Below are 27,101 nucleotides of genomic sequence, written 5' to 3' on the forward strand. Positions count from 1 at the left end.
TGGAATACTAATGGTTCATCATATTTATTCCACATAGCAATATTCTTTTGTGTTACTGAAAACATAAAGGGATTTAAATTAAATATAATGAAATAATCTAATTTCTAATGGCTACAGAATGATCTAAATATACTGAACAAGACCCTGTGACTGCCTGCTCAAGTAATTGCTCAGTTGTGTGCTTATTTTCATAATCAATGCATTACTCAGGCTATCTTTAGTGCAATTTATTACCTCATTTTCAGTTTCATGCTACTTAAACATGCAGTAGCTGGTCCCACAGAAAATTGTGATCTGTGCAGCAAAGAATCATGGTGTCAGAGGTCAGAGTTCTTTGTTTTCATTCCTTTGAAATCGCTCTTTAATATTCTCGAAAGGGCAAAAAGCATGTGATTTACATTTAAAGCACCGCTTTCCTGCATTACATCGCCTTGAATATATCTTTTGGATAGTGGACATTTATCACAGCATTCCTCTTGACTCTGGAACCAATGCAGAAGGTAGCTGAAGAACCTTTATAACTGTGCAGTACAAGGCAATAAATCCGGAACTGCCACAGGATTACTATGGTAACCATCAAGCCTGTCAGGCTTCCAGCCATACTGAAAGGTAGGTTCAATTTTCAGCTCATCAACTCGTCCTGATGATTTACTTGTTGACACCACACATTTGATGTAGTAGTGTTAATGCCCTCCTGCATTGCAAGGGACTAGTACCAACACCCAGTTTTATAAGGCGATACTCTGTAGCGACCCGAGGAAATAATTTAAAATTGTAGGATAGTGTTTCTGTCAGCAAATGCATGAAGTGGCATAGATTACCAGATTTCAAATCCTGTTTTAAACTGCTGAAACATTATGTGGAAGAAGAGACTTCCTTAACATGGCAACATGCATTATGAGTCTGACAATGAGATTAAAATCCTGTATTTACTTAAACCTTTATAATAGGAGATACATGCAGGCTATCCTGGTGTGCATAGCCCTGTGCTTGCATCCTTTTCCAGTTCTTTATTGCAAAGACAGAGAGGGTTTTGGCATGTAGCGGGTTGGTTTGTCTTTTTGTCCTGTAGTATTCTCTATGGAAATGATCTGTGGTTTTGAATGAGTACGGCAAATGCTGTTACGCCTCAAACAGATTACTTGAAATGTTATGTTTTGCATTTACACACCTACTTACTTTCTCCCCAGGGCAGAGTGAAACTGCACCAGGTGGGCCAAATAATCCAGGGATTGCTGAATGACATCTTGATATTTTTATTTTTTGAAGCTGTCCCCCAGCTTTGAGGTCATCCAAATATGAATGCTGTGAAAGTAAGCTTAAAGTGCTTTTGTTGCTGAAGAAAGGGAAGAAATCCATATTAGTTTTTAACATTCAAGAAGGTTCAGGAAGAGTGAAGCTTTTGAAGTCTGATTTATTTGAGAATTTGTGGATGTGCATGTACATGCCACATGTAGTGTGGCTGGATCCCCTGGCATCTAGCTAGGTGTGAAATCCAATTGTTTGAGTGGTCAGTAAAGGCAGTTTATTCTCTGTTATAGTGTCTCTGTCATGAGAGTTTTCTTCTTTGTGTGTCGAAAGCCAAACTCAGAATTTAGCTTTTCTCTCAGTGAGGGTGTGGATCAAATGTAAAATCTCTGCTCTGATACCTGCCTTCAAAAACAATGTAAGAACTTAGTAGCTTTTCAACTTCCACTTTCTGTTAAATTTTATGAAAACTGACTGGTGTTAGAGGTAGCAGATACAGAAGGGAGTGTGTCCTCTCTCACATACACCAATCTATAATCATATTTCTCTGGAAGAAGCAATGGGAAAAAGACCTGCATGCAGCAACCCATATGCTGTTAGTCCAGCAACTTTTGAAGTGGAGCTTCTTGACCCAAAGGTGTGACTTGGTTTGAAATAACTTCCTCAAACCAAACATTGTGATGCCTGATAGTGTCACTCATCCCATCTTCCATTGCCAGGTGGAGTTAAAGATTTGTAGCTTCAAGGATCTTTTGAGGTCCATTCCTTCCTTTCCCTAAAATAGTCCTTAAGAGTCCCCTCAAAACACTATATTCATATTGAAAAAAAAACCCAACTGGCTAAAGCATTGCTGTTAGTACTGGGGATTTGCAACATATCTGCCCCAAAATGTTACCCTTCTGCAGCTGTGCAGTATTCCACCAGCTGAAAATGTTTGTATTTGCTTGCTGCTCCTTGGGACATATTTGTTGGTAATAATCAGTTTGGCTAGTGTGAACACCAAATGAAAATAATATGGAAAACTGCCAAACTGGAAACATGCTGTCCCTTACTTGTCCTCACATTTTAAGTCTGAATTTTCTTCCAAGCAGTAAAGGGTGTGGGCCTCCATCAGATAGGCAGTAATATGGCACACCTGGTCACATTCTCTGAGTACAGGCAGCTGAAGGTGGAGTAAGAGGCACTGGGCTATAGAATTGCTTCTTTGGGTCCTTTCCCATGGGTGGGGTTTGTTCTTTATTATTGGAGGGGAAGTTGATCTTCACTGGCTGTCAGAGGCCCACACAGCCACTCTCATTCACCTTCCTGAACAGGGTGGGAAGAAAACAAGATTGTGGATTGAGGTAAGGACAAGAGAGATCACTCGCTAGTTACCAGCTTGGGCAAACAAAGGCTTAACTCGGGGAAGGTTAATTTAATTTAATTTATTCCAAATTTAAAATGGAGCAAGAGAGGGAGAAACAGCAATAAGAGTAAACCCACTTTCCTCCACCCCCTTCTTCTCGATCTCAAATTCACTCCTAACTGTTCTACCTCTTCCAGCTCCTGAGTGGCGCAGGGGAGCGGGAACAGGGAGTTGTGGTCAGTCTGTAACTCTTTGTCTGTGCTGCTCTTTCCTTCTCGCGCTCTTCCTCTGGTCCAGCTCCCCCTCCTGCAGGATACAGACCTTCATGAGATGCTCCAGCATGGGTCCTTCCCATGTGCTGCATTTCTTCAAGACCTGCTCCTGCATAGGTGATACCACTCAAAGCTTGTAGTGAAAAGCACAGAAATGAAGACTCCAGCATGTGTTTCTCTATAGGGTAATGACTAAGCTATAAATGAAGTGGTAGGCAAAAGCAGGTTTTAACTTCTGACTTTATGCTGGCATTACAGTAGTATTTTGTCTTGTGAAATTACATAGAAATGTGTTTCTTCAAGAAAACTAGCCTTCAGAAATATGACATCTTCCTTACCCTTCCTTACTCCATCCTCTGTGATAACTTAGTCTCATGTTTTGATGATCAGTAGCACATTGTCATGCAGGGCCATGGGCTTTATGGGGAGAGGCCAGAAGAAAAGGGGCATTACACTTTATAAGGGATAGCAAGAGGGAAAATCTGAGGAAGGAAGAATGTGGTTTTGTTTAAATGTTTGACGGTGATAGATGTTAGTTGGGGTCGCTTTCCAAACCACAGTTGCTTGAAGGCAGTAAAGTTCTCTTTTTCTGGCAGGTCATAGCTAGAGGTTTGTTTGAAATGCTAGTTCTTAGTTATGTTGTTAAGTGCATCCATATTTTCACAGTCCTAAAGCTCTTTCTGGACTGAAATTTGAGGAGATTGATGTATCTTTCTGGACAAACACAGATGGATTCAGTTCTTTTTTGAAAGGTGCTTTTAATTTTCCTTAGGCAATTTGTGTGTATCACAAATTAGAAATGTGCCTGATAAAACCTGGTATCATTTTATAGTTAGAGCTATGTTCACACAATCTTTTATAGAAAGGTGTTTAAGACTTCTAAAAAAACTGCTAACTTCCTAGCACAAACTTGGTAGGTAGCTAGTAAAAGTCTTCTATTTTCTAGAATTGTGCATCTTCAGATTTCATCCTTTGCCACAAAATTAAGTTCTGGGATCTGAGCTTTCATTTGAAGAGAAAATTATCTTATTGCTGCAAAGAAAGTCTGAAAAAATGTGAAGGAAATCTTGTCTTTCTTCATGATTTTGATAATGTGAAATATGAAGACCTTATTTGAGAGATTATTAACTCTGAAACTCAGTACTTTGATAATTTTAATGCTTGCAGAACTACTTTAGCGCTGTCCTTTTTAGCGAGTGTAGTTTCTTTGCTAGCCTGTACTGTCATCATTAATAGCTGTATTGATTCAGTCGTTCATTTTAATATTTATTCATTAAAAAGCACAACCACTACAGAGGTTATATAATCCAGAAATCTCGGTGCAGTAAGATGGAAGCTGTAAAACGCAAGGGACCCTTCCTTCCTCTTTATTTCATGAGTTGTCCTTTTCTTCTCGATACTTTCTGACGTATTTTACATGCTGTCATTTGGATAGCTTTTGAATTTTGTTCTTTCCTTCATCTCTACATGTTGCTGCCAGGAAGACTTTTGTTTCAACGGTATTATTGGCTTTACTCCCTCAGATTCCAGCAATATTGTTGTAACAGGAAGCCAGTGACTGTAGGAGTTTTCATTATCCTGTGCTCTGTGAAGTGTAAGCATCAGTGTATATGCTTAAAGGGGTAAACACTGATAACGGGCAGAGAACATAATTATTATCTATGTTTTTGCAGTTAGAGAGCTCTGTGATGCATCCATTAGCGCTATTTATACATGTGCCACTGAGCAGTCAATAATCTTTCTCTACTACAGTTTTAAAATAAAATATGGCTTAAAAATGCTCTTATAAAGTCCAAAGGCACTGAAATGCTGAAAGAAGTTTCTTTGGTTTAAACATACTTATTTTTGGTTCAAAAGAGCACTATGTCCTGATGATGGAGCTGAGGGAAGTCATCATTTGCAAACTAAGACAGTTCTGCTTCTGAAGCATAGAGTCTAGAAAGTGGTGGAAAGTGTAGGCATCTGAGTCTTAAATCCTGTGGGGTATTAACAGATAGGCTGAAGTTTTAGAGAAGGAAGTCTGTGGGGAGGAGAAATGGGATAAGTACTTTACAGGACATAAAAACACCAGCAAGTTCGCTTCTGGTTGTGGATGGGACTCAGTGCTGTGTGGTAAAGGGATGCTTCCGATAGGCAGCGTATATGATGCTCAGATGTTTCACAGAGTGAGTAGGTTGCGTGTAGGCATGCGTACTGACATTGGTTCCCTGGGAACTGACAAGGCCACAGGAGTCTTGCCTTGGGGACATTCTTTGAGAGAATCAATGGTGGATAACCCACAGCTGAAGCACAGGCATTGTCTGCATAATGGAGAAGTGGGGAGAAATGTGGACGGAAGGGATAGGCTCCAGCATGATCTTGCTGTCATCTGGAGGAGGTTTAAAATAAACAACACTGGCTACTTCTTGCAAGAATATAAAATTATTCCCTTTCTACTACAGGAAGGAAAGTACCATCTTGTGTATGCTAATGTGAAGTTCTCTTTATAATTTACTTCATTTGCAAATCATGTAATTGGCAAATCATGTCATGCAAACCTAAGCTCCCAAGTGAAATATATTGTTTTGAGAAAAGGTGGACAGCAGCATAAATCAAGTACGAGCAGGTTGTTGTTCCATGGCTCTTTCGCTTCAGAGAACACACGGTAATATGATTTAGAGAAGGTGGAGGCAGAGTTTGCAGTAGAGAAATACGCGATGGTGACTGACAACCAAAGCAAAGAGAGTAAAAAGAGCCATGTTTTCACAATTAACCATGTCCAAGATCAGACCCTGAAAAACATGAGATAGTGGCTATGTAAACTAGGCCTAATTTTTGCCAGCCTGTAAGAAAATGAGACGTTATCACAGTGTGCATTGGAACAGGTTGCCAGAGGCAAATGCTTGTGTGATAACTCCCCCAAGGGAATAAAAAAAACCAAAACAACCCTGCATGCTGTCAACGGTAATGTTTTATCTGTTGGCAAGCATTTTCCACTTGGGAAACATGCTTGGCAAGTGACAGAAGCAGACCTTTTACACCCAAAAAGAAGGGATGGAGAAATGAACGCATTAGACTACATACTTCTGTTTGTTTCTAGTCTTTTTCTGAACCTCTTTCTTTTGGTTGTCCATCTTTTATCACTCATTTGCATAAGTTTTCACAAAGTTAATGCATTGCTAGTCATCAGAAATACACACTATTGCAAATTCTAGATTTGTTTCTCAGTTGATATTTCGGTGGTATTTTAATGACCCATTGTAGTAATTTATATATTTTTCAATATTGATGTATTTCAGTGGTATGAATAACAAAGTGTTTGATTTGTACCTGAATCAAAGATGGATTCTTCTGATAAGGAAAATCCAAAGTAGTTTAATGGCCTATCAGCTGACCAGAATATCTTACACTAGATACAGTACAAGAAAAAAAAAATCTTTGAACAGTGATTTGTCTACTTTTATATCCAACTGCATTCATCCAGGCTGAACTCTGCTCACTCAAAAAACCAACTCTGCTACTTGATAACTGGAATTTATCTTCTTTCGTACACCTCATTCCTTTTATAAGAGATAATTAACCTTGTGACTGCTTCAAACCACGTTTCATGTCTGTTAATAAAAGTCACTTAAAAATATAAATGTTGCAGATGTTCAAAAAATGAAAATTAGAGTGATAATTTCAAAAGTAACGTGAACTGAGATTTTCTTTCTTGCTTTTTTTTTGTGATCTTGCTCTTTTTTGCTGGTTTGGGATTTTTACGAACTTGGGTCTAAATCAAATTTTAAGCTAGTTTTAAATAGTCTTGCTTTCTTATTTCAGTGTGCCTTGTATTCTGCAGCTCTGTTGAGAAAGTTGTCAAGCACTTATTTTTTTAATGGTTTTGCTTGAGGTTTTCTTGAAGTTTGTTATTTATGGCCAGCCTACAGGGCCATACTTTTTGGAAGGATTTCCATCTGTGCTTGTTGGAGTGGTACAGCAATGTCCTTTGGATACTGCAGGTATCTTCTCTCTACTCAGACACGTGCAGCTGGTGAAAATAGGTTGTCTTTGAAGATACGGCAGGTTCCTTGGTTTGATCGAGCTAAATTTGCTACCCTCTCCAAGCAATGTGCAGTATTGTGCTGGAGCATTCTCCTAAAGTGAAATTAATTTCTTGGACACCATCTACCAAATTTTCTGTGTTGAAATTTATATTTGCTCTGCATTTAAGTTCAGATTTCAGGAGCTCCATATTGATCTGTAGTCTTTGCTCTCTAACAGCTGTTAGACTGTAGACCTCTGTCATGGTTGCAGTAAGAACATGACTCTTTGAGATAAAGCTCAGTTATTAAACAATTGCAAAGATTGACTTACTGTCCTCCTCGCCCCTATGAATAACTCGTCGTGCAGCCTGACTTTGCACATAACGTGGTTTGAGTAGAGGCTGTGTTCAGGAGGGACAGTCCCACTCTTCCTCTGTCTCATCTGTTTCCATGGCTTGTGTTGTATTGGGTTGAGCAATCTGTGAATGCAGTGAGTCAGTTCAATGAGCTGATTGGATAGAAACTTTGGTTTGGCAGATTAAACTTAGGCAGGTCATTGCGCCAGCTGGTGCTGCAGTCGTATGGTTGCTACTTCTGAAGCTAAGGAGGAGTCTAGTGGGAGGTGACAGTGCTTCTTTCCACAGCAGCCTATGGTTTCACCAGGCTTTATATAACTTTGTACTGAATTCAGGACTGGTGCCTGGATTTTGAGGCCTCGTGAATGGGTTTTATGAAGTCATTTGTTACACAATTCATGCTGGACTGGTTTCAGTCTTGGGAAACGCTGAACTCTAACTGCCAATGAGCTCTGAAATTGCATGTGTCTTTATGAAGTCTATAATGTGTGATTACAAGCTAAAGATTAGTGCTGTTCAAGTGTTTTCTTCTGTTTTCATTGCTACCTGCGGTTCCCATGGTACTAATGTAAAGTTTACCAGTCTGTCCTAGTTTCTCTGTGTTTTGCTCAAGCTCAGCCTTAGAAAAGCTTCTCTTTAGCTCATGGCCACCTCCTCTGTTTCTGTTTGTTTTGGTTATTAGCACATACCTCCACATATGCAAGTGAAACGGAATTAATTTAAGCAGGTAGCATTTTGCATTACATGAGAGAAGAAGAAAATGCTCTCTCAGTATGGACCTGTGTAAGCTCTTGTGCAGACTTTTCCAGAGCAGCAATTACAGAGGAACATCACAGACAGGCACTTTGTAAAACAGTGAGGTAAGAATACTGAGATAATGCAGCTGCTCGCTCAAGGCAGTGCCCAGACAGGCACTTTCCTTCTGATCCCTGGGATGTCCTGAGACAAGTATGTGGAGTGATCTGTAGACTCCAAGCCCTTCCCTGAAGGATGGATGATGCCACAAAGCATTGGGAGGAATTACTGCAGTCACTGGTCCCATAAATATGAATATGCTATTTGCTGAAGATTTCTAGAGACCATATATATTTCCTCTTTTCTTTTCAAGCCCTTAGAACAGTTTCTTTGAGTTATCTTTGGTTTGTTTTATTGCTCTACTTCTGTCATGTTTCAGTGGAATCAGGATAATAAAATAAACTTTGGATGCATGCAATGCCGATTCCATTGTTTTGTTCAGGATGGTCTTACTTGCTTTGTACAATGTAAGTGAAACATCCTCTGCCTCATCTCCAAAGACCTTTCTGACATCTTGTGTGCGTCAATCAGAAAGGGAAGGTTAAACAAAGCATACCCCAACTGATGAATGAAAATAGTGACCTCGTATCAATAGACGAGGAGAAGGCTGAGATACTCGACAACTTTTTTGCCTCAATCTTCACTGACAGCCACTCTCCTCGCCCCTTCTGGGTCAATGGACAACACGATGGGGACCAGGAGGGCATAGCCCCTCCCACTTGCCAAGTGCAAAGTCCTGCACCTGGGTAGGGGCAATCTATGGTCTCAATACGGGGTGAGGGATGATGTGATTGAGAGTAACCCTGCAGACAAGGACTTGGGGATGCTGGTTGATGAACTCAACATGAGCCAGCAATGTGCGCTTGCAGCCCAGAAGGCCAACTGTATCCTGGACTGCATCAAAAGAAGTGTGGCCAGCAGGTTGAGGGAGGGAATTCTCTTTCTACTTTGCTCTTATGAGAATCCACCTGGAGTACTGTGTCCAGTTCTGGAATTGTCAATATAAGAAAGATGTGGAACTGTTGGAACAGGTGCAGAGGAGGGCTACAAAGATGATCAGTGGGCTGGAGCACCTTTGCTAAGTTTACAAGCTGAAAGGGTTGGGGCTGTTCAGCCTGGAGGAGAAAAGGCTCTGGGGAGACCTTATACCAGCCTTCCAGTACCTGAAAGGGGCCTACAAGAAAGCTGGAGAGGGGCTTTTTTGCAGAGGCATGTAGTGATAGGATGAGGAGGAATGGCTGTAAATTGGAGAGGGGAGGATTTAGACTGGACGTTAGGAAGAAATTCTTCATGATGAGGGTGGTGAGCCATTGGAACAGATTGCCAAGGGAAGTTGTGGATGCTCCCTCTCTGAAAGTGTTCAAGGCAAGGTTGGATGGGGCTTTGGGTAGCCTGATCTAGTGGGAGTTGTCCCTGCCTATGGCAGGGGGGTGGAACTAGATGATGTTTAAGGTCCCTTCTAATCCAAAGCATTCTTGGATTATATGATTCTACGATTCTGTGATTCCCTGGTGTTGTAAGCTTTCTATGCTCAATAGTATCTGCTTCACTGCCAACTGCTTTCCTTCTCTTACTGATCTCCTTTTTCTATTTGTTCCTTCTTTCCTTTCTGCTTGTTATAAACCCCTACTTTTCCCCTGGGAAACAGCAGTTGCTTGAGTCAGGTAATTAACTGGTGCACACCAGATCAAAGGTCTGAAGATGCGTCTGTAATCTGAAAGGTCATTCAATTGCAGTGTATAAATGACTCCTTGAAACTTCCTGGGTCAAAACACTGAGATAGTTGTCTCACGCTATTTTTCCATTATACTCAGGCAACTAGTAAAGAAACACCCAAATGCTTGGGAAATGATGGGAAGATCACTCCAGAATAGCTTACTGGAGGGACAGTGCTGGGTGAAAGATCTGACATTTTCTTCATGAAGTTTGTCTTTGGGAGAACTATGTCTAACTTTCTTTCTAACCAAGACATTGACTCTTTAACAAAGGCTGCTCTCTCCCTCCTGCCCTAGACATTATCACTACAGTTTTTGTGCTGAAAATGATGGTCACAGGTGGACAGCAGAATTTCAAAACCTCGTGTGTACATGAGTGGTTTATTCCACTGAGTGCCCAAAAAAGCATACATGTTGAAGTGCAGAGAAGGTTTTCAGGGCAGTCTGCCAGGTGCAAAACCACTCCAGCAGCATTTTTGTCACCATTCAATATAGTTTCAGTTGTGGTTTATGTTAATAGAGGCTTTGGTCATGGACAAGAAAACTGTAATAAAACCATACATCCTTTTTTTCTATTATTACCCATGCAAAACAGAGCCCTTCCCACCATTTCTTCCATTTTTAATGCAGCTTATCCTTGTTTTTAAGCTATAAAATTAGTCCTTGACTAATTACACCAATAGAGAAAAGACTGTTTAATGCACTTCTCTGGTTGAAATATTAGACATCGGCATTCAGCTTCCAGGGAGAAAGAAAATAAAACAGTGTTCGAATCATTTATGACAAAGCAGGAAATGGCTTGGGCATGCTTTCTTACTCTTGTCTTCAAACACGATTATGTTCTTCTGTTGATTGGATATTGACTTATCGGCATCAGGATTAGACTTTGTAATGAATAAATTACAAGGGGAAAAGTATCTTGCTGTCCAAGAATAATCAGACTTCCTAGATACTGCTTTCAGGGGGATTGTTTGAGCTGTATTAACGATGGTTTCTGACTCCTGTAATTTGTTACCATAAGACGTGAGTACTGTCCCTCTGACTTTTCATGTTCTCCACTGTTACTGTTATCTTCTTTTTAGTACAAAGCTGTTGGGAAAGTTAGAGCTACATGTGAACTGCTCACTAAAATTATTGGCATAGGGATAAGTAATTTGTGGGAGGAAATAGAGGGATTTGGAGAAGAAGATGAGAGAAGATGGCCTAAAAAGTGGACGTGGATTGAAGATTTCTTTTAATAGTGAAACATTTCTGCTCAAATGTTCTCCTGAGGTACTGGCATGCCAGACTTTGTGTATGCATAAGCTTAATATGGGTGTGAAGATGTTGACAGTGAAGGCTTATCCCTGTTGCTGCCCCTGGGAACAGATGGGCTTAGCTGTTATATGACTAGGTGTTGGACTAGGGATATACCCAATGGCTTGAAGCCTGACACAATATGACCCTACCAGTCATTTATATCTGTCTATTTTGTCCTTTGGAGAAGACCATTGGAAGGGCACTGCCATGTTGGATGTATTTAGGTGGCTTTGTCCTGCAACTTCACTTAAGCCAGGGCAGCTCAAGCAGCTGATTGGAGACCCACATTCAAGAGATACCCAAGCTGGGCAGGCAAACTCAAAGCGTCATGGGCTCTTGCTCAGAAGACTGTATGGGCAGCAGGGAGTCTTGGCTTAAACCCCAATTAAAACCCATATTCATTTTTGCAATGAGAACTGTCAGAATGGCCATTGGGCAAGGTGGAGCAGCCCCAGTGAGGGCAGTGGTGAGGAAGGAATTGAACATGCGGATTGTATTTTCCAGTAACTGAGTGGCAGCACGTGCCCTCTGAAATTTGCAGCTGCTGCCTCTAAATCTTGCTTGGATTTCCCTATGGCCCTGCTCTGGGCTTTCCCTCCTATAAATAGAGCTGACCCCATTGGGGGTTCAGGGAGCTCCATTCCTTTAGGGACGGAGAGGAGAAAGGTAGCAGCATCATGCTATAGCCTGGATCGCAGGTAAGGTTTTCCAAGAGAGAGTTGGACCCCTAGCCTCCAGAGAGCAGGCTGTCTCCAGCAATGTTAATAATGCATGAAAGACACCCTTTAATATTCTTCCTCTGTGCCCTACAGCTCTTGTGGAGAGGCCAGAAATATCATTCTGGCCCTCAACACTTGCCCAAGTAAATCGCATCGATTTATTACAGAATGCATACTTTCTGTTTTGTTTACATTTGAAGAATTGTGGTCTTAGACAAATTGTCACCACTTCCAAGTAAAATACTCTGTTCCTTGTTATTGCTTTCAGACTTCAAAGATAGTATGAGGGGCTGAATGTGTCAATACGTTATTAGTTCTACAGGGGCAAGTTCCTGACACCAGTCATTCAGATGAAGAGCTGTGATAAAGTGAAGCAGTTTAAAATTACAACAACTTCAAGGTAGATATAGTACCTCATTCACACTATCTTCAGGCGAAATACTGAGATGAAATTGGTGAACTTTGATTGTTTGTTAATCACTCCAATGGACTGAGTTGATGAAATCACTTGCCCTTGCAAGATAGTATACAGCCATTTGTTTCTATCCTGTCATTTATGCAATTTGTGCAAGAACTAGCTTTTTTTAAAATGAATTAAAATTGATGCAAGTAGCAAGTAGTGCAGATGCAGCTCATGTGAATTCCAGCAATACCCAGTTTGCAGGGGCAGGGGAGGCAAATGCATTTTCATTTTTCCCCTCAACAATATCTGATGAATGGGAAGTAGATCAGAGCATGATTATAGACAGAAAAATAGCTCTGAAGGAAGGCTATCACCCTGCCTTACATATCAACTCCCAAACTTGGACTGTACTTGCTCATGTCTATGGAAGAGAGAAACATACTCTTGCCATTGCCTCACAGTGCCAGTAAAACACTGAAGTAGCAGGCTCCATATATTGGCTCTGTGCATCCTTCCTCATATGTTATCCTGAAGTCTTTTTATATACTGGCACCTCTTTTCATGTGAACTTACTGTGAAAAGTCCATGTTGCAGGGCCTTGCTTAAGCAATATGGGTTTTTTTCTGAATTTTCCATGTAGTTACCTTCCATCATTCACTATAATGAACTTCCAGTTCATTAGAAGTCTTAGTGCTCTTTCATCAGCAACTGAGACACTCTGGTGCCTTGCTGCTGCCTGGAGTGAGAATATTGCTCTCTCTCTCCTGTCCCCTTCCTATGACTTCACCATTTAGCCCTTCATTGCACTGGTTGTGCTGGTTTTTGATGCTCCTATGAGCCTATTTAATCCATGGAAATAGCAAAAGACTCCAGGGCTTCCTGCAGGGAGTAGTTTTGTGCCATTTTGATGCTCACAGACAGAGCTTGCTCTCATTGAGCTGGCAGCGCTGGAGGAGGAGGTGGCTGGAGGAGTCAGGGAGGCGTTAGGGAGGCATTATTTGGTGGGCTACTGTATGCGCTCACCCACATCACCCGACTTCAGCTGACTCAGCTGGAATCAGCTCAGTCCATCTGACATTTGAGCTGTGTAGCTGTGTCCAAGCAGGGTACAGAGACAGGTGCAAAGCAAGACTATGCATCACTCTGGCAGCGCTTTGCACAGTGGTGGGTTGGATCCCCTTCCTGAAATTGTTCCCATCTCCTTCTCTGAACAGCAGCAAATACAAGTAATAACTCTTGATATGTGTATTTGAGGAAGGATGCAGGGCAGCTTATATCTCAGCGGCTGAGGAAGGAATCCATGCATGGTGCTAAGGAGAGCGAGGGTGAAGTGTGCAGGTGGGACCTGGGATGGTGCAATGCTGCAGGTAATTAGGAAGCCCCCTCTCTCTCCTCTCCTCCACTGAGATGTGGAGGTGTCCTGTGAGAGAGACAGTCCTGAGAACAGCTGAATTTGTTTTGAGAGTCCATGTTGAATTTGCAGTACTGCCAGCACAAAAAGCATATGTTGATTAGCAAATGGCTGTGTTTTATATGTAAATTACTGAAAACGATAAATGTGAAACCCTACGAAGTTGCTTTTAGTTAATTTCAGAATGTGATACAATTTTAATGAATACAGCCTAAACTTTCGAAGACCTTTCACTTAATTGAAAAAATGTTTATTTGCCATGTTCATCTTTTTTTTTTCTTTTCAAAGAATATTTGAGATGCATTTGGAATATATTGCGTAACACCAATAAAATTTTACTAGCAATATGTCTGGGTTTGTGTGTGGTTGTGTAAGTTTGCTTTCCTATTTTTATACCAGATTGTGATGCAGGAACTCTATTATCCATCTTGCAGCCTGCAAAATAAGCAACAATTAAATGACTCACTGGGACTAATTAAAAATGATTCTTGCTGTTCACTCCTTAGCTTCACAGAGAGCAACTTGGAAGTTGTACATCAAAATCTTAGGCATGCTTCTTGTCCTTTTATATAATACCTTTCACCTGATCTGCGAAAATTGGCTGCTCACTGCACACACTTATCAGTGGGAAAATTTTCCCCTTTTTTACAGGATTGTTAAGCCAGTGTGCATCACTTTTTAGAAGGGGAACAGTTGTCTCGTGCTCTGTTAGAGCAGATACTCAGCAAGGTTTTCCAGAAGGTGAGTGCAATGCTCAGGACTTCAGCTGTGTGAGGGGGCTGGACACAGTGGGAAACTGGTTTTTATAAACAAATGGAGCAGAGAGTGGGGCAGGATGGTTTGCAACATGTTGAGAGGGCAGAGTTTTAGCAAAACTAGGGAAAAGGGCAAGAGGTTGTAGCAGGTTTTTGTGTAGTTACTTACCATGTTGTGAAATGCTGAGGCAGTTAGTAATTGTGGAGGATTTCTGTCTTGGTACAATCCATCATAGCCAAAAGGATGCGCTGTTTAGGTTTTCATATGGCTGTGGTCCTAATTTAAATGTCAGGAGATGAAATTACAGAGGTTAAACATATTCTCTCATCATCACCACCACCTGCTTTTTTTTTTCCTGCGTAGTATTTTTCAATGAATTCCTCAGTATAAAAATGTCTTTATTCCAACACTTAATAAAGCCTCTGGAATTACACCACAAATTGTTAGACTGCCTGATATGTCAGGTTCATATTGAAATAAGGCTTTATGTTTGCATATAAAGGAAGGGATGTCAGTCTCCACATCAAAAGATCTTGTTATCCATTCATGGATATGAGGTTTCTAATTTTTGTATAGTAAGAATGACATAATAAATAATCATGAACATGAGTTAAATCAGACTTCAGTATTGGAAAGAAATACAGGCATAGGGGGATGTTTCAAATTAATTTAATTCTAATTTTAGTGGCAATAATGGAAGTGTTCTTTTGTGCAGATTTCTATTATCACTGAAGTTTTAAGTGAATGTATTTACTGTCTACATGTGCCAGTCAAATTCTATTGTTGTTGTGATTTGTTTTTTTTTTTTTAATTCAGAAATATTGTGGATTTACGGTGCTCTCTAAATTCTTATGGAAAAGAAAGCTATTATTAAGTAGGCAAGAAATAAACTTTCCTGCCAAATGAAATTGTCTTTCATGTTAATTACAGAAAATAAAACCTGCTGTTACAATAAAGATAAAAATTTCAAAAAGAAAGCCTTAATAACTTTACTCGAGAAACTGAAATGTATGTGGTTGTTAGTTCAGCAACAATCTGAAACTTTATATGCTTTTGTTTTGAACATTGTTGTAATTAGGCTTCCCCCAGTCCTTGTTGTTTGTACCACTGCTAGAAAACGCTGAACTGAGAAGTGGGGAGACATTTGCAATGGTTTGGTTTTGCCTATTCCTAGTCTATAGCATATGAACTTTGTGGTTGCAGTTTGACACTCAGTCCAATTCCACCCAGCTTTCTCAGGGACTGTTTTGGCTCTTTGAAACAAATACTGAGATCTCTAGTGATTGAGATCTCACTGACTTAGAGCCTTTTGGTTTATTGAACTGAACACCAGTATAATTAAATACATGAAATATGGAAAAAAAGGGTGTGCATTGCCTCAGCCCACCGAGGTGACCAATCAATCCTGAGTACTGTTTCTCAAAGTGTAATGAAGTCTTGAATCACAGACACTTCTAATCTTTGATTTTCCATGTTTTTGCTAAATGCATATTATCCATGTATGCTAAATTCATAGTATACCAGTCTTTTTTGACCATTAAGTGATCCCTTCCAATTTTTTTCCTATAAATTTTTAATGTCTTTCAGGAGAAAATTAGAACACAGAACTGTGTGAACAGCAGAAACCAGGAAAGGATTGTGATTAAGATATTAATTTGTTGACTAGAAATGAACCTTTTAAAAAGTTTGTATCTGGTCTTCCTGTTTCTTCATTTTTCAGCTTAGCAGCTTGCAAAGGTTAAAGAAGAAATGGAGGTTAAGGCCATATAAGCTTATTTTCAATGCCCTTTGCACACCACATTTGATGAATATCTTGAATGAGAACATCTGAAATGTAGTGACTTCTGACTTGCTGGACGCTGCAGACTGGGAAAACTAAAACGTACTTCACTGCTCCCACTACTGCTTTCTTTTGCTTTCAAGGGCAACACCTGGGTCTTGAAACCAAAAGCATAAGAAAAATTAGAACATGGGATTGTGTCAATGGCAGAAACTGCTCATTTATTGGGGAAAGGATTGCAATTAGGAGCCACCACACAAATGCACAAGACCTGATCAAGTAGCAATATGTGAACTCAAGTAGGCATTTTAATTTTTCAGAGGCATGCTATGAATGATTTCCCTTGTGAACTAATCAGATGGGGGCTTGTAGGCTTTGTATTATACTTAATTATAAAACAAATATGTGTTTCCTATTGCTGATAAACTGTTGAAACAACATATCTAAATGCATATCTAAATGCATTACTTCTTGTAGAAGTAAGTAGCCCTTGGGCACTTTTTGAAGATCTAGAGATTATTTATATAATTATCAATTTCTTCTTTCTTAGTTATGACCCTTAAGTGTTGTAAACTTGAGGTGTAGTCTGAACACATTGGATAACAGCTTTACCTAACAGTCCCCCTGACAAAGAAGTATCATTTCCCTGTTTATTTCTGTCCCTACCAGCTGCTTTCCTTTGCTAGCACCAGTGGTTTTGTGGCAGCTTCATGAACCAGCTCAAGGGGCTGATCCATTTGGGTAAAAATGCCACATTTCTCTGATCTAATTCATCACGTACCTGTAGAAATGGCTAAAAATTGGAAGAGATGTAGGAATTGAAATTAATGGCCAAGGGCAATGAAAAGAGGGGAGGACTGCTGGCTTTGGCAGCTGTAGTGATGAAGGTGTTTGCTGAGGACTGCAGTTTCATGCTACACTTAACCCTGTGAAACTGCAGGCTGCTAGTGAAGGATAGTCCTGCTCCTTCTCCGTCCCTAGCAATTGTGAGCCAAGCCTGTTGAAAGTCAACCAACCAAAACAGTTCTCCATTGGATCTGCTCACTAAGCAGACTCATCTTCTAGCCTCCTACTTGCTATGCCAAATGCAAGTGGGAGGAGGGACTTCACTATCAAGGTGAGAGATGTGGAGAGGAAAAGTGATAGCCTTTTGTTGACAACCGGCATGTGTACTGAACCAGACAGACAGCAATTTTCAGTCCTCATTCCTTGTTTTACACTAGCTGTTGAAGCAGGGAGTTTCACTTGTCTACAGGAGTGAGACTCCATAGGATTTTTATTGGCATTTGCTTCTCTGATTTCCTGGACTTAAGAAATTTCCATCTTGGAGCTATAAAATATTTTCTGAAGAGTTGTAGGCTGCTTATTTTGGCTCTTCCATGGCTTTAAATGTCAACAATACTCTTATAAATTCTAGCCACCAACATGGGCCTCCATAAGCTTGCATAAATTACTGAATTCACAGTAAAGGAGATCTCTGCTCTTAGAATCTTTAAATAAGGACTGAAAAGGAAGCTTTTTTCTCTTTATTAAAGGTGTATTAAATCTCAGTGAAATGAAATGGGAAATGTTCCTTTTGGAAAGGCGAGCCAAATGTCTATTTTTATTGAAAATTTCCCCCTCCTTGTGGGCTTGCTTAGAGTCATGTGGAGGAGAACAAAGAGGAAATCAGATTTTCTGAATCTCAGCACTGCATCTTAACTAGTCATTCTGTTCTCTTTCTTTTCTGTATACTTTAAAAGGAATTAAATTACCTTAATTAAGACAAGGCGGGACTGCTTAGTTAATGCCAGAGAAATGGTTTAAATACCTTATGCTGATAGAAAGGTCCATTGGTTACTATTAAGCAAAATGGTCTGGTTGCAGCCTGAAGCTCAAAAGATCACTAAACTATTGCCAAGAGCTGCTAAATGAGAATTTCTGTACTTGTCTTGTTTCTTATATTTCTTCGCCATGCATCTGCTATAGACGTCCATCCCAAAAAAAACTTAAAGCTATCCCTAATTAGGAGAAGAGAACAGAAAGAACCCTCACTATTAGAACTCTCCAGGTGACCTTTAAGACAAATGGGATGTGAGTGAGGGTCCCTATTGAAATTGGGGTACTGGGCTAAATTGTCTTTTGGCTGGAAGAAGAGTACAGTTTAACATCGAATCTTAAAGTTTTAAGTGAGAAAGCTTTAATTATTTTGATAAAGGAGCTATAGAAGGCCCTATCAGTTTGCAGAGGCTGATGAAGTCAGGCTGCATGACCTTCAGCCAGAGCGTGCCCATTTGGTCTGTTAACATGTGCATGCAAAAGCTGTCCATCTCTAACTGTTGAAGATTTATTTAATACTGACAACTGTAAGTCAGAATACAGTTAAAAAGTGGATGGTTCTTGGGTGGCAGGAGGAAGGGAAGAAAACATAGGCTGACACAGGGTATTTTTCTCATGCCAATCCTTTCAAAACTTCAATGTCTGCATTTCTGTTCCTTCATGAAACACAAAGCTTGCCAGAATGATGAGCTCCAGTATGAGGAGTGTTATAAGAAAGTTACCTATTTCAATTTATCCATTATTTCCTTTGCCTCTTGCTGCACAGGTTGTCTGTCCCAGTGCCTTAGGCGATAACTGTGGTAGTAATAAGGCTGCAGACCTTCGAATTGAACCCTGTCAGTCCTTCCATTAAGCCTGCAGGATGTGTGCTGGCTCATTAATCCAAACTACCACTGTAATTTCTTCTCTCCATTCCCCAGGTCTGCCCCAGCCTGGCAGCTGTACAGATAAAGAATTCCCTGTTTTACATCTCATGTGCAGGAATGAGCTGCTAATTGCTGCTGTTAATGCCAGCCAGCCTGGGACCATCTTACAGCTCCTCAGTAAGCTGGAAAGAGGTGAAGGGTTTGGAGTTGGTGGTACTCGATGCTCTCAATTATGGGCAATATCTAGGATGCTCATGTTGGGCACCCAGCACCAAGAATGGAGGAGCCTGGCAGCCAAGTTACTCCGTCTGGAGCCTGTGTGGTGTGTTTAAGCTCTTTGCTACTGCAGTAGAGTGAGGACAACTCTTTAGAAAAAGCCTGTGTGCTAGAGGTAGGGAGAGGAGACTGTAAGCACAATGTCTGCATTCATGTTGTCTGTGATCTCCCTCTTGAAGATGGCAGCTGGGATTGCAAGAGCCTGGGATCCACTGGGGGTGAAAAAGCCTCCTGATCAGAGGTGAAAAGTATTTTTTGCTTCAATGTAGTTCTAATAACTACTGCTGTAGTGTGTTCTGCGTTTATGAACTGAAAGCTGCTCTTGTTGCTGTAATTTAATGCCAGTGCATGTGCAGATGTGCTCACACTGAACCCCATGAGGAGTGTGGCAGGCTCTGCTCCAGCCTGGAGCTCCACCTGTGTGCATGCATCCTTAAATACATAGGGTGCATAGCAAGGAGTGAGGCTAGTGTGCTGATAGTCAGTGAGTTTTTGTGACAGGTAGATCTAAAAGCTGTCTGGATAGCTTGCTTAATGCTATCTCCCATCATCCTTTCACATCCCACCCTGGTTTCATGCTCCACACCCCCCGGCGAATCACTGAAAATACCTGTATGTGTTTTGGTGGGCTATTGCAATACCTTTTCCTCTTTATTTTCATCTATATGTAATGCTGGCAGAGATGGTTTATATGCTTCCTTACTGGAAGTCTGCTGCTCTTTGTTAGTACCGCAGGCTGCTTTTTTTTTTTCCTGTAAATACAGATAGTATTTATCCAACTTTATGTGACACTAATGTTTTGATTTGCAAGGAGAGGCTCATAAATCAGAAATGCTGTGCATTGTGGAACAGTTGAAAATGCATAATGTTTTCAAAGAGATTTTGTAATAGAGTGTATTTCTCCTTGGTGTTTGTATATTTTGTGCCCAATTTCTACATAATAATTGAAAAAAAACATTAAAAAATAAGTTATAATAGTAAAACTTATTGCAAGAGGTTAATAAACAATGGCTGTGCAGCTGTATGAAAGTTCATACTTAAAACCAATTTGCACAGTCAAGTTCTGTTGGTAACAAAATAATCTAAAGCTTCAGGACTGAGAGAATTTTCACTGTAATGCAAATGTTTGTTGAGGAAAAGGAGAGAATTTGACATTGTATAACCTGGAAACTTCTGCCAACAATTTTCTGCATAACAATTACAATGAAAAAGTGTCATTTAAGCTTGAAAATGGAAGTGCTGCCCTGTTAAGGCAATGTTTGCTTCTTTACGTTGTCAAAGGCTACTGCAGGCAAAATGCCAGTGGACCTTCAAGGTGCAGTGGTAGTGCTCTGAAATGTGACAGGCTGAAGTTTTGAATTGAATTATAGTGACAACCTTGGCCCTTTATACCTCCATTTAAGGTAGGAAGCTAGAAAACAGTGTCCTGTTAATAATAGGTGTGTGTGTTCACTTAATGTATATGCCTGAGAGGAAGGGAATAGGGCTGAAATGTCTTTAATGAGTACAAAATGAACTAACAGAAATTAGTTACTTAACAGGTGTGGTTTTAAGCTCCAGGTCAAACGTAATCATCCTGGAAACCTTAAGGATACTTTAAAGTGGTCTCTTAAGATGATAGGCTGCCTGTTGGGGTGGTGATGTGAGGGCTTTTGGTATATGAATTATCTATTACTGAGGCTCCTGCCTATGTAAAGTTCTCATAAAGATCTCATTTTGTTGGTATATGGAAAAATAAGATAAGTTGCTTTTTCTTTTTTCTTTTCTATACAGAAAACCTCTGTAGAGCAATTGTGGAGGACTGACTATGTTTGGGGAGTGGGATTGGTGGCAAAAGAAAAGTGGAAATCAGTAAACATTGCAGAAATCACCAGGCTGAGTAAAAACTTCCAAGCTGTTGAAAGAATAGCAAACTTGGAGGGGTTTTAGGCTTTTAGTTTTTTGGTCCTTCAGGATATATTCAATATATGTCTTTTTTTTTTTTTTCTTAAACTATGAGATCTAGGAATTTCCTTTTTTTTAAAGTGGAAGTTTAGAGATGTTTAATAGCTTAAGTATTTGTATTTTTATAATTACAGACAGCAGATAATATTAGGAAAAAAAATAGGAGTCAGCATCACTCTGATTATGCTGTCTAGTTTCCTCCCAGTTCCACTTACTTGACTAGACCTCCTAGCATCCATTTTGCATTGATCTTGAAACATTTGAGTTCTGCATCTTTTGCTCTGCAGTGAATGAACTGTATTTGTGGAGAGCCAGTTAGTAGTGTGGTCCTATAGATCCAGAGGCAGGGCTAAGTTTATGAAGGCAGCAAATGTGGCTTAGCCAAATGCTCTTGTCGCATATTTTTAATATTACATGTTGTCTGATAACTTTCAGCTATAAATCCTTATCTAGCTCTACCCCCTCAAGAGGCTTTTCTGACCTGCATTAGGTGTCACTCTGCCAGCCATCATCTGGAAGAAGAGTGTCACACTTTACTTTTCATTAAGACTCTTTGAGGCTGCAGGACAGGTGGGATGGTGGGCACAAAAGTGAAAAGTGCAGGGCTATAAGCAGCTGGATGCAAACTAACTTAAAAGGTTATCAAGCTGGTTATAGAAATCTCTGCTTCATATTGAAGGTGGTGCTTTTAATCACGTTTCCTGTGTAAACCTATGTGCTTCTTTCCAAATGTGATATGGACGTGATCAGAAATTTCATAAGGCCATCTGCTTGGATTTCACTCTAGAGTATTTCCCGTGTGATAATCGGTGTTTTTATTAAGCTTTCTGGTAAGCTTTATTCTTTCCAAAGATAAAGCAGCACTGAAAGAACAGCAGGTAGATACTGTGTATTGAAAAATCGGCTGTGTTAGCAGGGAGTTTCCTTCTATTCTGGTGGAGTAGCAATTCTGCCATACTCTAAATAGCTTTTCATTATCTCTTAATACCTGTACACACAACAGTGTGAAAAGTGTATTTATTCTTATGCTTTTACCACTTTATATAAACAGAATCACTATTTCATAAGTTTGTTATTCTGAACACATAACATACTTGAGGTCAAACTTGGCAGTATTATGGTTTTTTCCCTTTTCTTGCCTGTACTGAATTTGAAGGCAGAAAGTTTAGGTTCTTTAAAAACTGTAATTGTGAGTATTTACTGGATTATTGAGGGTATATCTGCTTGTTTTCTCTAGGTGTAGAGCATATTTTTATATATATATAAAGGCAGAAATAAAATGTAAAAACTCTGGTCAGAAGCCTTATTCTCAAGGTAAGAGACAAAAAGTTTAAAAATGGTCTGGTTTCTTCTTCGTAGCAGGTATTACTTGTTTGAATATTTCTTGATGCCATCTTCTCTCTCCTCTATTGGCCATGGATGTCCATGAAAAATTGAGATTAAAGTGGCTTTGAAGCATCGTAAACCTGAGGTCCCCATGGGGAATCCAGGTTGGTTTCTGCAGGTCCCCAAGCCCTGAGGTGGATGTGTTCAGGGGGATCATCTGTATTGCTATGTCAGTGTTACCACAGAGTGAAAGTCATCTCTAAGCAGAATTCGGACTGCTTTTCACATGTATTAGTACTCACCAGGGGTCAGAGGCTGTTGGTGGAACTAGTTCTGCTGGTTCTTTTCTAATGCAATCTTGATGCAGTAACTTGAATGCTGTCCAGCCCTATTATTTCCTCTCCAGGCATCTTTCACTCAGAGGAGATAACTCAAGTGAACCACCCAAAAATATTGGCTATGCTGCATCAGGTTGCTGTGTTCAGGAGTGGAAGTTTGAGGTACCCTGTGTTGGAAGGGACTCCATGGTGGCTCATAGGGGTTTTGCCTCACCCTTGCCTGGGTGGAGTGGAACAGTACTAGACACAAATAGCCTCTCTGTGTTCTCTTAGCTCTCATTTTTGTTGGATACTCCATGGCACAGGTTTTGTCTGGGCTGGGGAAGTAATTCCTTGACTTAATGTAAACTTCTTACACAAATTTTGCTCTTTCTTACCTAATTTAAGGCAAATATATATTGTTATATTTTGCATTATATGCTAGCCAGGACTGACGTGGTAGTGAATTTCCAAGCAGGACTTAGGATTATCATTTTGATTTCACAATTTAATATATGATTTCTGAGCATCTCTTGTCACCAGATGGAGAACTGCATATGACTAATTTTATCACCTTTTTAAAACAGTTTTTTTCTTTCCTTGTACTATTGCTTTCTGATGATAAACCACAGTATGTGTGATTTCTGGTCATTCAACCACCACAGCTCATCAGATAATCTTTGAACGTACTAGTAGCTGATAAGACGGGTACGAGACAATTTCATGGCTCAATCCAACAGAAAATTTAATCTTCAAATGACAAAAATCACTCAGTTTCAACACTGAAGAAGGGAAGTAGTGGCTGCTGAGCTCATAAGAAAAGCATCAACTGATTTTTGGTGGATGTGGGTGCAGTGTTGAAATTGGCACTTACACCGTCATAAAAAGACTTGGACATTGCAAAATCAAAGCTCCAGGAAGAACGCTCAAACACAATGTTTAGAGTACAGTAAGATAGGCAGACATCTTTGCTGAAGAGGTTTACATCATATTTGTATGAATTAGCTGTTGATATGTGGTACAAATGTAAATAATTTAGACATCATAAATCGAAATACCTGTTTCCCAGCCCTTTCTGTTAGTAGACAGTCACATTGCATTATTATATCTTAAGTTGCATGAAACTTTCCTGAATATTAAGCTTTTGGGTAACAATCTTGTAAGGCTCATATATGTCTCAAAAGATGTTTGAGGGAAAGAGGATTATATGAAAACTGTAGCAAAAGCAACTCTGCCATTTCTCAGAGCAAGTCTATGAGAAGTGAGTAGGTTTGCTTGTGTTGGACTCCCACGGGGGCATTACTGAGAAGCTTGAGCGTAGCTGTTCTCTGACTGAAGTTCTTTTTGAAATTTCTGCCAAACTGTATATATTTTTGCCATTCTGTGAGTGGGCCTTTTTCTGGGGTGTTGGTATAATTTTTGACTGTAGCTCAAATCTGATTATGAGCCTCTGGAATTTGTTTTCACAGTTACTTACTTACAATATTACAGCTGGCTGAAACTTGGCATGCCTGTTTTCAATGAAATGCCAGCACTGGATTTTCTTCTTTTGAATGAGGATGAAAACAAACATTAATTTGTCCATAAAAAAGATTTTTTCAAAAAACATTATTTCATTTTCACTGAAGAACTGTTTTAAGGAAATCAAAACATTGTGTTCAGCTTTTGACTTTTCTAATTGTTCCATGTAATAAGAAATAACTTTCCAAATGATACATCTTTGAATAAAGCATTGCTTTTTAGTATGAAAAAATGATAGAATTCAAATGATCAGTTTTTATTGTTGCTGTTCTGCTTCTATTCTTTAGTTGAAATGCTGAAAATGAACTCTCAAACTTTCAGTTTCATCAGATTGGCCATTTCCACCACGGCTTTAGAGCCCAATTGTGCCTTGTTAGTGTTCAGAAAACAAGTTAAAATTTCAGCGTCGTGCAGCAGTTTCTGTGTCAGAGCAGTGTTGACTGAATGAGACCTCTCTGTATGTTTATGCCCAGGAGATGGAAACTATGAACACTGTCTTTTTGGTCCTCATTCACCTCTATCACCTGTTATTTGTGCTTGGACAGCAGGAGAGAGTATAGTTATGGTTATGATGATCTAAAGGACTTCTCTGCATATGGAAAGCTGGAAATGCAAAAGAAGTGTTTGTCTTTAAGTGCTGAGTAGACAAACTGGAAGTTAAAGAAGAGACAAGTGGATGAACTAGGGATGAGGAGCTGTGTCATGATGTCAATGGGCACCCTGGGTTTGGCCACCACTCTGCCATCAGCAAGAATTAAAATCCAACTGAGAAAGCATGTATTGCTTCCCTTTTGTGGCTCACAAGAGGGGACTCTTAGCTAACTCAATGGGCGGAGTATAGTAAAGTGGATGTGCCTACTGTCTCTGCTCATGTTTTGCCTTGGGGAAGGTAAATAATGAACAGGCATTTCACTACTTGAAAGAAATAGAGATGCATGGAAACTACATAGCAGTAAAATTTCAAGCAAATGAAAAGCAAACTGCCCTACATAGTACAGTGTAGAATTTGCTGCCAGAGGATATTTTAAAGGCCAAAACTATAAAGGATTTGAAAAGAACCAAAGCAATTTAATAGAAATGGAGGATCTCAATACAGTGTTTGGCTCAAAAAACTCCCTAAGCTACAAGTTATTGGAAGCTGTAGGGCTCCCAAGATAAAAAGCATCCAGCAGATGTTCTGCTGCTGTTCAGCTCCCTAAACTGTGAGTACTGCTGGAGTCAGGGTCCTGAGGGTAATGTATCTTTGGCCCTGTCAGGAATGGCTAGTCTTAGTTTTGCACCATGGATTTTGTTTTTCTTGATGCATGTTTTTAAGGGTTTGAAAAGATGGGAGAAAAAAAAATAAAGACATGAACAGTACTAAGTCAGCAAGCTGATATTGTCATAAGTAATGGAATGTCATGCTTGGAACTGCCTGTATAAAATGAATTGTCTCATCCAGTGGTCCTCCTTATGGATAGGGCCAGAAAAGGTAGCATGGGTTCACAAAATATAATAATACTTGCATGAGAGATGGTAATGAGTGCTTGTCTTTAACATAGTTCTGTTTGTTGTTCTCTGATTTCCTTTTTTTTTTTTTAAAATCTCTTCAAAAAGCTTAAAAAATGCAAGAATTCCACCTGAATTTTCCTCACAAGATGGCTTCAAATCTTTAATTTCAGTATTGCAACCATGGATCCTTGCGATTTAATCTATAGTATGTAATGACAAGGGCAAATTGAAATTGAGGGCACTAGTTTTATTCTTAAGCTCCAAGCTCTTTCTTAGCCTGACTTAGTCAAGGAAACCTGCCTAGTGCTCTCATCCCTTTGTCCTAGCTGTTGAAAAGATGCCAGTGTAAGGGGTCTTTCCAAGGATACCTGATGGATGAGGGCTGTGAATATAGTCTCCTGCCTTTAAAGCTGCATGTTAATGACTCTGTAGTCCTCCCAGCGTCAGAGGTCATAATAGGACGGTGCTTGCAACCAGTTTGGTGGGACCCTTGACACATTCACCTTTGCTTCTTATCTGGGCATCATTATTACTTCTGGCTTGAGCATTTTTTTAAAAAAAATGAAAGTGTCTTCTTATGATTATGTTGCACACTTGAAAGGAGTGGTGGTTATGATTGAATTGCTGATGTATTTTTTTTTAGTTCCTTCAGTTTTGCCTCTGTGAAGTTCATGGATTAATAAGCCAGCACACGTCTTGCAGGCTTAATGGAAGGACTGACAGGGTTCAATTCGAAAGTCTGCAGCCTTATTACTACCACAGTTATCGCTTAAGGCACTGGGACAGACAACCTATGCAGCAAGAGGCAAAGGAAATAATGGATAAATTGAAATAGGTAACTTTCTTATAACGCTCCTCATACTGGAGCTCATCATTCTGGCAAGCTTTGTGTTTCGTGAAGGAACAGAAATGCAGACATTGAAATCCACAGAGGCAACTGCCTTTCTGGGCTTCAGCCTGGCCCTTCTTTTCTTCTTCAGCTATCTTGCTCTTCAAATGCATGTTCTGTTATTGACCAGATCCCTTGGTAAAAGCCACGGGAAGGATTCAGTGGCCATACCTTCAAGGATGTGAGCAGCGGTAGTTACTTACCTGTATTCCATGAATTACAGGAATGGGACAAATCGCTGTTACACCTTCTTCCAAAGCTGCTGAAAATAATTTAGAAGAAGCAGAGGTAAAAATTATGTGAAAGGCAGAAATGAACCTTGTTGGAATATAATTCAAAATAATCTATCTCATTAGCATTGAGAGACAGGATATAGCCACAAATCAGTTATCTAAATGAAACTGCAAATGAGGCTAATAATAAAATTTAGCATGGTAATAAGATAAGAACTAAATACAGGCTTTAAAATGTCAGTGGTAGGTTGTAGACAGATTTTTCTGACTTGAATTCAGGTTTGCAGCTAGGGGTTTTAAAGGGCAAAATGGTGTTT

The 27,101-nt window shown here is 39.9% G+C and overlaps 2 protein-coding genes across 4 annotated transcripts in view; one reads left to right on the forward strand and one right to left on the reverse strand.

The window, feature by feature from the left end:
- The window catches only part of CSRP2 (cysteine and glycine rich protein 2), a 300,171-nt gene that overhangs the window by 224,234 nt on the left and 48,836 nt on the right, over nt 1-27,101 (reverse strand). The window lies entirely within an intron of this gene.
- The window catches only part of NAV3 (neuron navigator 3), a 563,826-nt gene that overhangs the window by 27,721 nt on the left and 509,004 nt on the right, over nt 1-27,101 (forward strand). The window lies entirely within an intron of this gene.

The sequence above is a fragment of the Phaenicophaeus curvirostris genome, chromosome 1 (genome assembly GCF_032191515.1).
Source record: "Phaenicophaeus curvirostris isolate KB17595 chromosome 1, BPBGC_Pcur_1.0, whole genome shotgun sequence".
Lineage (NCBI taxonomy): Eukaryota > Metazoa > Chordata > Aves > Cuculiformes > Cuculidae > Phaenicophaeus > Phaenicophaeus curvirostris.